Consider the following 15,969-nt stretch of genomic DNA (forward strand, 5'->3'; position numbering starts at 1 on the left):
AAAAGTAACTTTTTTTCCAAAGTAACTAAAAAAGTAACTTTTTGCAGAGTAATCTTCCCTTCACTTCGTTCCCTTCACAAGAGGAGCCTCTGCTCGCTGCTGCATCTTCTGTATGTCCGCGTGTGTGTAGATGGAGGAGCTCAGCCCAACAGAGAGAGAGAGGGCAGTGGAGATGCTCACTTCAGCGTGGAATTAAATTCCACCAAAACATTAAAAAGTACGAATGTGAAAGCACCAGTTTCATTAGCCATCCCTAGTTCATGCAAAAACCACATGAACTGATCTCGCTACTAGAGCCAGTGTTCTTCAGTGTGTGTCCGTTCAGGGCTGCTGTAGAAACATGACGTCACAACATGGGAGACTCCGTTAAAGAGGACCTGCTCCCGACATAGATATAAAAGGCCTTTAGCCAAAGCTAAATAAGAGTTAACGATTCTTAGTTTCAGGTCATTAGACACTAATGAAAACATAGTTCTGTATTTTATATTCCATTTCTGCCAATTAATGTCATACACTGTTTCTATGAAAGCCACACGGCACTGCATTATTAAATACAGATTGTGGTAAAAGTATTAGATCTTTCACAAAAATCGGACAACCATGCATTATTGAGAAAGATTGAAGATTCGCTTGACGAACTCAGAGTTTTGAAGTTAACTTCAGCAGAGCCATGTCAATTTAAACTGACAACTACGCCAAGTTTTGTTCATTTGAGAACTGCTTTTGAAAGCAGAACAATAAAAAAGAGACGAAAGGTTTGTAGCCAAGCTGCCGGCCCCGTGAGGCTCCAATGCTCGTTTCACACCAGACAATAAAACTGCTGAATGGATAAAACTTAGAGACACATTTTCTTTGCTTAAGGCCACACCACTAGGGGCAAAACAAATGTAACAATTGGCCTGAGCGTGGAGCCACAAAAGATATTGTGTTATTATCCATATCCTACAGTGAGCAGCAAGGTCTTTTGAATCACAGCGATTTCCGCTGGTTCGTCGTGATACAGCAACAGTGACATGGTAAGACATAGTGCAGTGTGTCTGCGGCCACAGGAGGGCAGAGCTCCAGAGAGCTCCATGTCCAGAGAGGTGGTACCGACAGCAAACATCTTGTAAATATTTGTGTTCACTGGCAGAGTGTCGGGGCTGACCGTACAAAAAACGTAATGAATGATAAAACAATGCAACAAATATAAGGATCTCTTCCTTATGGAGGGGTGTGGTTATGATGAGCATTATTGTACCTCAGAATATTATGAAAAAAAGGTTTCATCTGTAGCGCACTGAAACATGTTATGTGTCCATTTTAAATCATTTGTTTTAAATGGTTCATTAATATGTTTTGTCATTTCAATGGTTAAAAACATTACCTAACTGTATACTTACCAACTGTGACGGGAATACATTTATTTGACTGATCCTTCAGAACAGAGTACTGTCGCTTTAAGGATAAATAAAACACACCGGCGAGTGATCAACAGGTGCATGCTAAATATTGTACAGCGTGGATCCTCCAGGTGACTTTCACGTTCGCTGAGCAACTTTTACCTTCAGTGAGGGGTTGGAGGACTTTCTGCACATTTCGACAGCAGAAAGCGCTTGAAAAGTTTGAAACGCACAGTGAGACGGAGAAGCAGAGTGGACTAATTATATTATCGAGTGGACCGGTTGAAGTGGGACGGAGAGGATGAGGGGACTGGTTATGTTATCCTTTGAGAATGAACGAGCAGAGAAGTTGAATCAGCAGCAGATTGAGGAGGATTTTGCGATGCAGTATATCATATATCAACATCATGTCATGACAAATTATTAAACCATAAGTGGTTTGCAAAGAATATTTGGTTTGTCTTTAAAATAGAACAGAAACCATCTGAGTGAGTGTCCAACTTTGGTTTAATGCAAATGAATGTGGTTGGATCTAGACACACACACACACACACACACACACACACACACACACACACACACACACACACACACACACACACACACACACACACACACACACACACACACACACACACAGTCTCTCCCAAAGGAAAATCCATCACATTTGGTGCATTCAGCATTCATTGTACATGACACATTTTCGCAAATTTGGCAACTACTCCTTTTTTGAGAAAGTCGCATTTTTGACACAGCCAATAACCTCGCTATAATTGCTGCAGGCCTGAAAAATGTACCTTTTTATTTACTAAAGAGCGCATGTATGTGCGACAGCTCGTGCTTGTGGGTTTTCCTCATACACATGTCACACACACACACACACACACACACAGACACACACACAGTTTCTACAAGGGCAATATGCACAGACAAAGTCAGTGTGCTGGTGGAAGCTGCTTATTCCAGCTAATGGAGTGTATAATTCCAACATTGGAATAATAATGATGCCATTGTAATTCAGATGGAGAGAGTAGAAATTAGATTCCGGGGCTTTTTGCATATTGTCGTTTATTGAGTTCTGCACCATTCTCTTCGTGAAAGCAAACGGAATTGAGAGATGGGACGAGTTTACGCGTCTGACTTACTGAAGCGACCCACGAGTCTCACCTTGCAGCAATTTGCGAGCCTGAAGTGAATCTAAAGTGCGTCTTAATTATATCCCAAAATAAAACTGTACCACACACGCGCAAACACACTCAAATTGATGTACACGCAGACACGCAGAGCCACCCTGTTGGTATGCCACCCGAAAGCAAATGGCTACAATCACATTAAAACACCCTGGCAATTACAGCAAGAACAAACAGCATTTCAAGGCAGTATTCCTCATGATGCCACTTCACGGAGTGCCCTAATTGTGCTCCGTTTGCTGCAAAAAAAAGAATCTATGTCACTTCTCGCTTTGCTTCACACAAGCACCCAAACAGCAAATCAAAGAGCCACATTTCCCTTTCTCTCTTGCACTGAGAGCTGTCAAATGTCTTTGAATGAATGCTGAGCATCTTGGTGTCATCGAAGGCCTTTAAAGGAGATGAAGATGTTCCTTCTTCTCTTCAGCTCGTCTTTCACTCAAGGCTGGGGGATGGCCCGTGGCGAGGGGTTAGCTAAAAGAGAATTTCCCAACGCGAATCAACAAAGTATTGTGTTATTATTATCATTACTTAAGGGACCCCGTTGCCATTGTATTTATATTCTGTAAGAAGAGGGAAGGAGACCTAGAAGAGAATGTTCCTGTCAATATGTGATCCCAGCCTTACAGGGACAGAGAGCCTTCATGTGGTTTAAGTATTTATTAACCATGAAACCAATCTCAAACCACATATAACAGCCAAGAGCTCTGGGCCACATATCACTGCTGCCTTAAACTTTATAACCTCAAACTTTTGATAACCGAAGAGTTGTATGTTCTCTATTGATGTGGGAGAATCATCCATGTATAAGATGAGACTCTCTCATAAACTCAAAAGACCAATTTAGCGGGTAGCTGTTGCTACACGGAGGGACAGGCAGGTTTTAGTCATTTCGCTGTAAGTATGGTGTCTGAGAGATATAACTCGATTTTTAAATCAGTAAATATCCTGACAAATGCTTATGTAGACGTATGGACGTTGTTTGATACAGTTTGCAAATGCTACAGCAGAAGCATGCTAGTACAAATTAGCTGAGTGACTTTAAGCTTGGACTCACGTATTGTTCTTGAAAAGGTAACATTGATAAGATGCAAATGTGATGGGCATTGACAAATGTCATCGGCTTAAAGCAGCAAGAGTAAAACATGGCTCTGTAACTGAAACAGGCGCTCCTGGAAGATCTGCTTGAAGTGTTCTTGAGAACTGCTCATCGCTCGTTGACTCCAAGGAAGTGAAGAAGAGTTCGGATGTCATGTTAGTATATCAAGCACCAAAAAAAAAAAAAAAAAAGAATTACAGCCAATGAGCCGCAGCCTTTAAAAGGCCCTCTGTGGACAACATGCTCGACTCAGCCCAGAGCGCTATCGCTTGTAAATTCAAAGTTTAATTTTATCAAATGTGGCACCAACTTTAGATTCTTTGCTTTAAATTAAATGATGAATTTCCATTGGAGAATATTACATTTTTGGTCTTTGGTTGTGGTTTTTTTTAATTAGGCACCAATTTCCATCGATATTTCAGATGAATTAATGATCCCAGGTTAACTGGATATCAGTGACAACAATTGCACGTCCTTATCAGTCCGTACAGTTGTAACAACGAACGATCAAAGTTTTCAGCACTGAAATTCATTCTTTGGACTCTTTGGGAACTCTAGATGAAATCCCGCTTCCAACTGGACCGTCACAATGGTGACATTACGGTTGTGTAGCACACTGTAAACACTCAAAATCCTTTATATGGTGAGATACCCTATGTGACCTACTGCTGTTGTCCCCTATACAGGGCTGAGTGCAATGCATTGTGTGATCCAACACTGGTTGCCCGACCGAACACACGTCTCCCATGTTACATCCCCCACGGTCCGCCTCCCACACGGCAAATGTTATGAGATGTTTTGTGTTCTGGTCTGGTCATCGTACACCTTTGGGATTGCTGTCTTTTAAAAGCCCAGCATGTATCTTTTGCAATGCGAACGGCACCTCCGTCATGCCTTTTATAAAGTCTATTACACCATGCTGCAATTTTTGGTAATCCGATACATGCCGTTAGTCACCGTACATCAAACTGAATAGATATAATAAATTTGGGATTTTATCACTGCTCTCTGCTCCTTTAATTTTAGTGCACATATTTATCCTCTATGTCCTCTGGCCTTGTTTTGTCTTGCCACTATTTAACACTGTTTAGTTGAGTTGGTGGTCCATATAGAAGAGGAAAATAGAATGAATTAGCCGCTGGTTAAATAAATGGCTTTTGGCATTTTGCTCCCTCTTTTTCTTTTACCACAGTACTGACAGTTTAATCAGTTCTTCATTTAATGATTTAATCATCCTTTAAAAAAAAGGCATTTTTCCTTCCCAAACAGCTTCACTAAGCCTTCTGACTGTCCAGATCAGAATACAATGAAGCAATCTCAGCTCTGCTCAGGCAACAATGACTTTGAGCGTGAAAATATTTCAGCGAATGATGAACGTCATTCTTTTAAAAATCCTTCCAAAAACATTTTGTGTCCCTTGTGTGGTTACCTGGCCGACGTTCAGACATTGACTTTTGTAAAACTCTTCACGGTGTTTTGCAAAAAGTCTGATAATTGCCATCACCGCTCTGCTGCATGGATGAGTGACACCAAAGCCAAACGTTGACAATGCTTCCCTGCAGTGGCAAAAAAAAAGCAATGCTGAAACCCACTCATTTCAACTGTAGCCGGCCTCATCGCCCTCTTTCATCTCCTGTCCCTCTTTACTTTACCTTTGATCTTACATCTCTGACTCATTTCCTCCGATCCTGCTCTGCTGCAGCACTTACACCTGAAGACAAAGACGGAAGAAACGGTAAGGCTTTTCGTCGAAAATTGTAGACGCGCACACACGAGTACTAACACGCAGTCTATATCGTCTGCAGAACATCTGCCTGCCATCAAATGTGGAATCAAAGGCCGCTTGTTACTTGGAATGCATTAGCATCCTGATGTTTCAGCTTTGATACGGCACATCCTCCTGTTACACTGCCTGAAAGTCTGCACGCCTCGGCCCTTTCATGTCCCCAACAATACGAGCGTCTTTCTGGCTGCCTGGATAATCAAATGAAGACAGATGATACGCCAGAACGTCCGCAAACGCTGCATCACCGTGTTTAATACTGCCGGCTATTACAGTCCGTCCTGACTTTCGGAAGGGAGTGGTTGAGTTTCGGCACGCTTATCAATACTGAGCAAAAGACAGTTTGTTTGTCTCCTCACTCAGCTTAAAAGGTGTTAATGTGAGATAAGCGCAGCTGGATTTAGTTTTTTCACATCAAGGAATATTGCATCGTGTCTCTTCATGTTCAGCACATCAGTAATCTGTTGCCGTTCTCACACAGTCACCATGATCTAAATTAATTAGGTGGTTTTATATTTGATGTGAAATTAGAAACTGACACCACTTTCATCATTCTGAATGGCAGCATGGGCCCTTTGGATTGCAATAAGTCTTTCATAATTTCTATCCTCGTGGATATTATACGGACTCAGAGTTTGTGTGCATCTCTGGCGTATTTATTTTCAGTTCAGTTTTCTGTTTTTCGTGTCTGGGGAAAGGGAATAGCTGGATCCATTTAAATACACACTTGAAGCAACTCAAATATCTTAGGACATTTCCATGATTTAACTCTGTTTTTAATGTCCCTAATTTTGGTAAGTGTGCTCTAACTTTAATGGGACAGACTCGAGAGCCTCCAATTCACACACTCCTGATCATCATCATATATTTCCATGTGCATTTAGAATAGTCATGCGGATTAATTCATGAGATGCAATCAAAAGCCAGTGGATTTATTTTTTTAGGTTTAAGGGCTCCCATAAAAGTTTGAGTGAAACTGCACTAAGGTGACATTTCTGTCACGGCAAGACAGTTTGAAAAGATCTTGGGTGTGATTCAAGCCTTTAATCTGGGCTCACTTAAAAAGTGATGGTGCATTCGAGTTTCTGTTTTAAAACCAGAGCAGGAGATCATTCGGAGACTGAGCAGAGAGAATGAAAGTAAGGGCCGATCGATCGTTTTGGATTGTCCAAAAGTTAAGAAAAATAAGCCGACCAGCCTCTCCGAAGCTCACTATTTGTATCTTGTTTGTTAAATTTGTAAAGTTAGAGATACTGGTTGGCGAATTAAGACTGAGCCAGCTATCTGTTCTCCTATTTCCCTTTAACCAGCTGCTGGAGTTAGCTTCATATTTACCGGACAGTGGCGTGGACCTATCTAATTCAAAAGTAAGCACCACTGTATAAACTAACTGTTCATTAAGTTTCCAAGACAATGATTTGTTCATTTTACTTACCTTACATTTTCTCATCTTTTTTTTCGATGAGTATAATTGTGGTATTTGCAGAGATAGTGGATAGTGGAGATAGTGGATGGCTTATTGAGAAAGCTGGTGTAACTGCTCAGTGAATGAAGAGGCACCGTTTTGGATATCACACACAGAGCTGAAATGTGATCAAATACCATTGCCCACCGGGATTTGGCTGTACGGAGTTGTGCATCGTAATTACGTGTCTCACTATGTCCCTTGTAATATAGCCTTCTGTCAGCTGTCACATGCAGGCTGTTTGTTCTGTCACATCAGGTACATGTATTCATTTTCACTACATATTTATTTGCACTGAGATTCATCCCAACATACATTGGGTGAAAGTCTGGGAAACGAGTGCATCACAAGAGTAATGCTGCGTGAAATAGCCACTGTATCAAAACAAAATGCAGCTTCTGCATTCATTTCAATGAGACCTCTGCATCGGCATAGAGAAAGTACCAGCGCGGAGGTCTCTTGCAAAAAAAACCACTTGTGCATACAAGTGCACACATTCCTCGTGGAATATTTTATATGGTAAATACTGTCATTTCAGTGTTTATCTTGAGACTGAAGATACAACAATGCAACAATGCAACTTTGTAAAATCGTGTTTTATTATAAACTAGGCAGTCTTTTGAAGTTGATCAACCTTAATGCTTGAGGGAAATATGTATTTGCTTTCTTGCCAACGGTTTGATGAAAAGATTAAAAAAAACACAAATTTCTGTAAAGTGCAAGCAGCTTGATTGCCTAGCTTAGTGGTTTTACAGGAGGCACATAACTCCCAAATTCTAACTTGTTTCGTTTTCCAGAGATTTAGGGGGGGGGGGGGCTGACACTTTGGGCCCCTGAAGTTGTGTTTAATCAGATTATCACAAACTAAACACAGAGAGCTGGGGTCAGGTTGAGTTGTTCTTTCACAGGAGCAGTGGGCGTACAATGAAGCTGCCACGTGTAGTCCACTGAGTGTCGCGTTCAGTGTTTGATGGAAACGTGCAGTGACAGCATACATTCACAATCCACAGAAGGTGGTGGACAAATGTCTGCCCTGGGACCCAACAGCTTTTATCTGACCATGCCACTTTCACATATGATCAACACTGACAGCCAACAAACATTCATATGTTATGGCCTTTTGAGCTCTTGTGCGTTGAGGATGGAGGAAACTGGTCCAGTTCATCAGCGTCCAGAGACACTCAACAACGAAGAAACAGGCTCCAAATATTTCAGACAGTTCCAAACAATCATTTCACTGTTTGGAGTACCCAATATTTCAGCAGACTCTTTTCAACTGAGAGAGAGCGAGAGAGAGAGAGAGGCATTCTTGTTTTTGAATATTCAAGCATGTGTGTCTGTCTGGGTTTGGCAACTCTATTGCGTTTTCTTCCTGGTCCAATAATTCACTGACAATAATAAAACATGGTTTCATTGATAAATAGTTGAGATAGTTTGTCCAGGTTTTAATTTGTTTTCATAAGGGAGTGCTCCTCATGGGTTCATGCTGTTTTATTCTTTGTGACATTGTTTTTGTTTGAGTGAAACAGGTTCAGGATCCGAATTCCTTTTTAAGACTTTTTACCATTTCAATAATACATTACATTCATTATAACATTATATTATCACAACACTATCACTGCACCAATATGCACACAATGCAACCTTTTTATGAAGCCACAGAATTGTAGTTGGTAAAATCCGGCAGACAGAGTATCTCCAGGCATTCATGAGACAGGAGTTGAGTGTACTGTTTCCAGTACCTGAATAAATAATGAAACAGCAGCCCTCACAAAAATGTGCAGAATCTCAAGTCCACATGGTAGTACAACACACCTGAATGAATCAAGTCTGTTCATCCTCTATCCAAACAACATTCTAACAAGCAGAATCAACTACAATCTCTCATGCATAGTCAGGAAGTAAAATGGAAAAGTATTTTGTTGCCAGTTTAGGACGTACGCAGGCAGAGAGGGAGCAGTGTCAGAACCGACGTCAAACGTTTGATCGTCAATTAGCCGCTGATGTGACACACCTGTGCAGGAGGGGCAGACAGCAGCCTCTTCAAACAAACACTGTGAAACATCGCTTCAAACATCGTTTTTCTTTTAATATCAGAAAGACGACGTCACCTATTTTGGATTATGCCGACATGCATTTGTTTTTGTTGTATTTAAAACAGCTTGCTCAGGTTCTCCATGTCCATGTCACACAATAATTGTGACATTTAATCGGCTCTTAATTGGCTGCTGTTTGATATCGGAGGAATTTTGGTTTACATTCGTTTTTGAATGCATTCACTTCAATAACAGTTTATTTGAAGCACCCTGTGCAGCCACACATCAGTGTGTTCACATGGTTATCTACAGAAATGTGTGAAACGTCGTTCTCTTTTGATGCTTACTTCAATAGGCCGTTTTAACAGACCTAGAAGGAATACAGCACAGCTGTTACTCATAACATTAACGAGGGCTCTGTTCTATTCAAGTGTCCAGGGACGCAGTGGGATTGAAATTCAAACTGGGACTTTAAGAAGGAGTGGCCTTGTATATTTTGTCTGTAATTATAACACATGGTGTTTGTGGTGTAAAGAAAATCGGATGACTGCTAAAGACCTGAAAGACACTTTAGGATGTCTTGTTGACACCTGCCTCCTCAGTTTGTATCAGCACTAAAACAGAAGCAGCTCAATTTGATGTACAAACTGCAAAGTTGTTTATCAGCCATTTAGCATTGTATGTTTGAATACACCAACAAATAAATCGTTTTTAAAACAGTTTGCAGCACTAAACTGTATTTTTAATGAATTGACTAAAACATCACAATAACTGGTATGTAGCTTCAACAACACCTTGTGCTCGACCCTATTTATCCACCTCTCCTCTCTTTGCTTTCTTCTCTCCATCTTGCCCCCCCCCCCCTTCCCAGCGAATTGCGCTGGCTATCGATTCTCCCGCAGGGCGTGATTAGCCCGAACCTGTGTCGTAGTGCCAAGTCAGGGCAGTGATAACGCCTTCACTCAATACACAATAACAACTCGTGTGCCCCGGGTAGCAAGCGCTTGCTGCTCGGCGCGTGCTAGCGTGCTAATTTGCGGAGACTTGTGATAAATGCATGCTGTCAGTCCTGCTGAACAAAGTCAGCCTCTCAGCGGTGCAGAAGCAAGGCCGAGCCGATAAGCCACATCAAACAAATAGGTGGGAGTGGGATTGTTTCTGCAGCACTGTAACAGTATGTGCAGATACACGTACACACTCGTATCGCGCAACCCAGCTGCAAACCATGCAACACAAACATCACATTCCTAGCCAGTGCACAGCCAACATACTTCTGGCACCTCATTAGTCTTCATGTACCCCCATGAGAGTCCCGCTCACTCACGCCCAAAACTTCAGCTCTAGGCCGGCCTCCCCCAATTTGTGTGAACCCAAGCTCGGCTGAACCTGAACAGAAGCCCAAAGCCAATGTTTTAATGTCAAAATTCCCTCTCACTCTGACCTTCTTCCTCACACACACAGTGATAAAGACGCTGCCTACTCCGCTGCTGTATCGACCTATCCGTCAGGGTGAAGCGGCTCGTCAGACTGTAAATATGAAGACGTAAACAGCGGTCATGTAGCTCTCACCAAGCGTTCGTTAGCCAGCGCTCGCACATATACAGACAAGCTGTTTGAACCACTCCGCATTGATAAAAGACGCTCTTCAACAATCGTAGTGCTGAAGAAGAGAGCAAGCGCTTCATAAATCAAAACTGACTGACCACTTTGCCTCGATGTGAGAGGAGCGCAGTGACAAATAAGCCAAGTTGGCAAATGTTTGCCAAATCTTCGCCACTCGCCAATAAATCCAGAATGAAACCTGACAAATGGAGAACTGTTTAAAATCCCCCATTTTACATGTGTTAGGCTGCTCTTTATAGTCCCAGTGAATAATAATCCAACTCAGTTAACATGTTAAGAGGACGGAGCAGACGGCTTCTTCGAAGATAAAGTCAGTCAAGGACAAATATATTCAAAGAGTCGTGAATATATTATTTTGAGGTTTCAAGTTTTGAGATTCCTGCTGCCACCCCAATTCAATGGAAGTGAATGGAATATGTACAGTATAATACAAACCTGTCTTTCCGTGACCCATGATCTATGTTTTATTGTACGACAGCTCCAGGGGACAAAAAAGTCCGGTTCAAGAAAACAAAGGGCAAGAATTAGAGCAATAAATCTTTCTCAACATCCTAATGCTGTAATGCATGAATAAATAACTGTTCAACACTCTGATCGTTTACTTTGGAGAGAGGAACACTGGGGTTGTCAGTCAACTTTTCAATCGTCTTTTCATTCATTATATCCAACTCAAACATTTTATACACTGTACATATTAAACAGAATATATACATATCTATTGAAACCTTATGTTTGAACAAAACAATATGCAGAAAGGCCGAGACTCTGGCATGAATATGTCAAAATCCTTTCCTGTCAGTTGCTTAGGTCGAGCTATCCTCGCATCTTTTCATGCTGTTGCCGCCTCTTTATGTGCCGGCTGCCTCACTTACATGGAACAGTCTCCTTGACTACCTATGAGTCAATGGATGACAAATTAATTAATTAATTTGAATTTGAATAACAGGGCCTGGTATCCAGTTATAGATCTTGAGGTTCCGGATTGAAGTGTTACACAGCGCTCTCTAACACCACCATCGGAATAAGAGGGAATATCATCGCTCCAGTACACTTGGAGGATATAACCTTAAACAGACACTTGATGTTGTTGTTTTCCTTCAATTTGTCTAAATCCTGAAGTGAGCGCTGCAAGGCCCCAGCAAAACACAGAGTTCCCTTATTGATTGAATATCGACAAATGTGTTACAAGCTGTGCATTGAAGTTGCAGTGTAATGGGCAAACGCAGGGTGTGGGTTTCCACACAAAGACATACAATACAAAGAGGATCTGTTGGCAGCGCTTGCACCCGGCGTCAAAACGAAACCGCAGGAAGGAAAAGAGAGCGAAGCTTTTGAGAGAAATTTGTGATCCTCTTGCTTTTACAAATCACCAAAAATACCCACGCAAACACACACAGACAACAGCATGTATGAGGGCTTTATTCCTTCGAGCTGAACGCCACGCGTATACACAAAGATGTTGACTCGCAGGCAAAAAACACACCTATTTCCCAACCCACAAAAACACACATGCACACGTCGTGCTGATACACACACACACACGCACGCAATCAGTGATCTTCTCTTGGAATGCATCTGAAATGAGACAAAGAGGAAGAGGGGCTGGAGGGGAATAAAAGCAGATTTTCAAGGCCTGTTCCAGCACCAGTCAGCAACTTCATTCTCCAGCCTCAGTGATGCTCTGCGGCAGTGACACATGCACGCACACACACACTTTGATGTCTTTTTTCAGATGTAAAGAAACATTGTTTCGTCTTGGCTCCATGTTTCTGTTGGAAAGGACTTTCCCCAGCCTCTAAATGACACATAGGGACATGTCTAGAGAGGCATCTGCATGGAGAATGGTGCAGAGAAATAAAACCAAGCGATTTCATTCCAAGCCGTTTTTTCCTGATGCTTAGTCATTATTCAAATGTGCAAGCTGAGGGTGAACACACAATGTGGGACCAGATTGGTTGAAATATCTCCCGCAACAATTGCATCTCTGATCTCTTCATCCTTGACGAACTAGTTTGTTGATCATTTCAGCATGTTGACCTTTACCACTTCACTCGCAGCAGAAAACAACTAAATGTATTTTTGATTCGCTGCATTGCGGATCGTCCCTCCAGCTGCAACAAACGGATGTTAATGAAGAACTTCTCTAAAGCGTTTCATTAATTCAGAAAGTTGACATGAGCAGCAAGGCATTTTGCTCCACGGAAAAAGTCAAATGCTGCTCATTTGTCTCACAGATACAAAGAAATGATTAAAAAAAAAGTGCTTTCACTTTCCCCGGGCCGAGCGTACGCTTTCGTCTGATCTTTGCGGCTCTCAGAGATACAAGGATCAGACTGTTTAATTTTTTGTGTGTGTGTGTGTCTGAGCTTCACTTCAGTTTCCAGTGTTGGGATTACCAGCCCCTTTTGAAATGAAAGATTGAATTACTTTCTTTGAAATGAGTTTCCATAGAACTTTCTTAAAAAGGATCCAGACATGCGTCAAGAGACATTCATGAAAAAGTAATTGATGTTTACAGTAGTATCGCCATTATGCGATATTTATGGAGCATACTCTTGGTGTCAACATCAAAAGTCCAGTTCAAACTGGAATATTTATAGAAGAAGGTAAAGAAGGTATTTGCAAAAGGAGTGGTAGCTCCTAGTAGCTCCGCTTTGTTTTTGAGTCCAATTTTACCAGTGTCTCATGGAGATTTAATCTTTTTATGGCAGCTGAGGACAGCTGTCAACAATTCTTAGACACGATTATCACTGCGGGCTCACACTGAAAGATTACATGAGAAAAAACAAACAAATTCAATCCTCATGAGAAACGGTCCGAGCTCAGGAATTGTCTCAGGGGATCCCAAAGATGTGATAAAGAAATGACTGTACACTGCTTTCAGAGAAACATCTCAATATATGAGGGAGTATTCCAATCAGTACTTGAAGTGGGCCGGTATACTCACCAGCAGCAGCACTTCTGGCTACAATTTACTCTTCGGAGTCCAGCGACCTTTTCTTGCTTTGATTCGAATAATGGATGTTTGCGCTGAGTGTAATGGTTCACCTAATATAGTGCCAAAGATATTGAATCTGCTTTGAAATGACCAAGACTGAGGCCATGCCCACACACTACTCCGTGTTCATCATTTTTGTAATGCTACGACTGTTAGCCGTGTAAATATCCACTGTTAGCAAAATAAAGTATAAATACATAATGCAAATGTCACCCAATCTGCTTTATCCATCTGCCTTCGCAACACTTCCAACTGAGGTTACAAATACACCATGACCACGCCCACTTAGGAGAAAGGAAGTGTAAACCATTTCAAACCATTGATTTGTGAAGCCTCGTCTTTGTTTAAGAGCATCTTTGGTACAACCAAGTGCAACTCAATGAATGCCTTCCATGACTATCCCCATTTTTAAACCATTTGTCATGTCTCTACCCTCTCCATGCCGGATGGCTTTCCACCGTTCAGACCAGCTATGAACACTTCCAACGTGATCAGAGATCCCATTACACAAACTGCCGATTTTCTAGCGTACATGGCCCTTATTTTAGCCTATTAGAATGTTAAAATTAGCAAATTAGCTCTACTCAGAGAGTATATTTCAGATACGTAGTCTGTACTGCTCCTTGTAAATCAGGTCAACTTGGTATACAGTACACAAATAGAGAACTTCTTTCTGTATTTTGGCTACGAAGCGCTTGGGATTGAAACTCTGCCAAGTTCACCATTATTTTGTCCAGAGTACTATTTAGTCCAGAGTAAATATAGCTGGAATCCTTTCCCACTGCCTCTCCATCTCTGGCTCGCTCAGTGTCTCTTCTCCCCAACTGATTTGGCCTGTAGTTGTTGCAGGCCTGCGTGAGTGAATAGACCCTCGCCTCGTCAATAAAGCAATCATTAGAAGCAGATTGAGTTTGCGCTCGTGTACTGACAGCTCATTGGACGGGGTGAATGGACGAGGAGGAGGAGAGGAGCGAGGTTGAGAGGGCCGCTGATGGTGAGATTCGATATTTTGATGCGTGTCGGCGGAATCTGCCTCAACCAATTTAAATGATGGGGAACGCTCATATTGTTTTTATTCAAGCCAGAGAAGCTGAAGTATCTTATCTTAAAGCACTCGCACGTTCATATATCCGTCTCCTCCGTCTTAGCTTGCTGCTGTTTTACACTAAGCACAATGCATCTCCAGCAGCCAGTTATCATTAAAACAAAACGGGGCCAGCCAATGATCAGACTTTGCAGCAGAAACATATTTTCCCGTCCGTCAGTAGCCCCTTCAACCCCGCTCATCCTTCTTTCCGCCTCTGCCTCAGCTGCCTCCCCGAGGCCAGACTTGCTCTGAGCTTCGCTGTGATTTTTCTGCGTTTGAAATGCAATCAGTCCTTATTATCTGCGCACTCTCTCTCTCTAGCCCTCTAACAGGGAGCCAGCATCACCCCATCCACTGGTGCCCTTAGTTAAAGCACAGCCGAGCAGACAGAGACCGAAGAAAACCGGGGAGTCGGGAGAAGTTTGCCATGTTTGCATGGTTGCTGTTGCTTCTATTTACAGAACCATCGTGCTTGTAACAAATGTTTAGGAAGACACAACATATTGCCTGCACCTCCTAAGTGTGAGTTATCTGCGAAGCTCCTCTGTCCTGCAGTGTGAATAAGGAACTGAAATGGTAATTGCTGGAAACATTTAGATTATTGCTCATCTATTTATTCATCTAAAACAAGTCAAATTCAAAAATGGTGATTGGGGAAAATCCTGGAATGGATCTGTTGGTTGGATTTCTTTCTACAAAAAACTCCCCCCCGGGTGGCGACATGACCTCATTATTCTCAGCTTCTGCTACCACCACTATCACTAATACAAACAAATTATAATTGCACTTGTGTATAGAAAATAAACATCAAGACTTTGCATTACAAGTGAATAAGTGGAGCGTGGTAACACTGATCACAGCAGCTTTAAAGCTCCACGAACGCTTTGTGGAGAAAACGTTCAAACATGCAGGGCAGTGAATCACCATCCACAAATCACAGTGTAAATCAAACAGCATGGATGCACAACGTCGAGTGATAACGAAGCTTGAATACAAATGTTGGACACTGTAGCAGAGTAGCGCTGGCTGTCTCAGACTCATAGTCCGAGGGTATTTAACCGCGTTCAGGTCACAAAGAGAATCCGGCTTATTCTTCAGTGAAACAGCCTTATGAGGAAAGTTGTAATAGTTGTAATGTATTATTCATGGCCATACATCATAACAAGTTGTTCAGGGAAATGTTTCATACGGAGGATATCTGTATTTCTTACAAATGATCTTCCCTCTTTATGTGCATCTGCCATGTTAAATCACAAGAAATGAATACTTGTAACTGTGGCTGCTAAATCCTGGTTGACTTTTATTC

This window comes from Melanostigma gelatinosum (assembly GCF_949748355.1).
Source record: "Melanostigma gelatinosum genome assembly, chromosome: 19".
NCBI lineage: Eukaryota > Metazoa > Chordata > Actinopteri > Perciformes > Zoarcidae > Melanostigma > Melanostigma gelatinosum.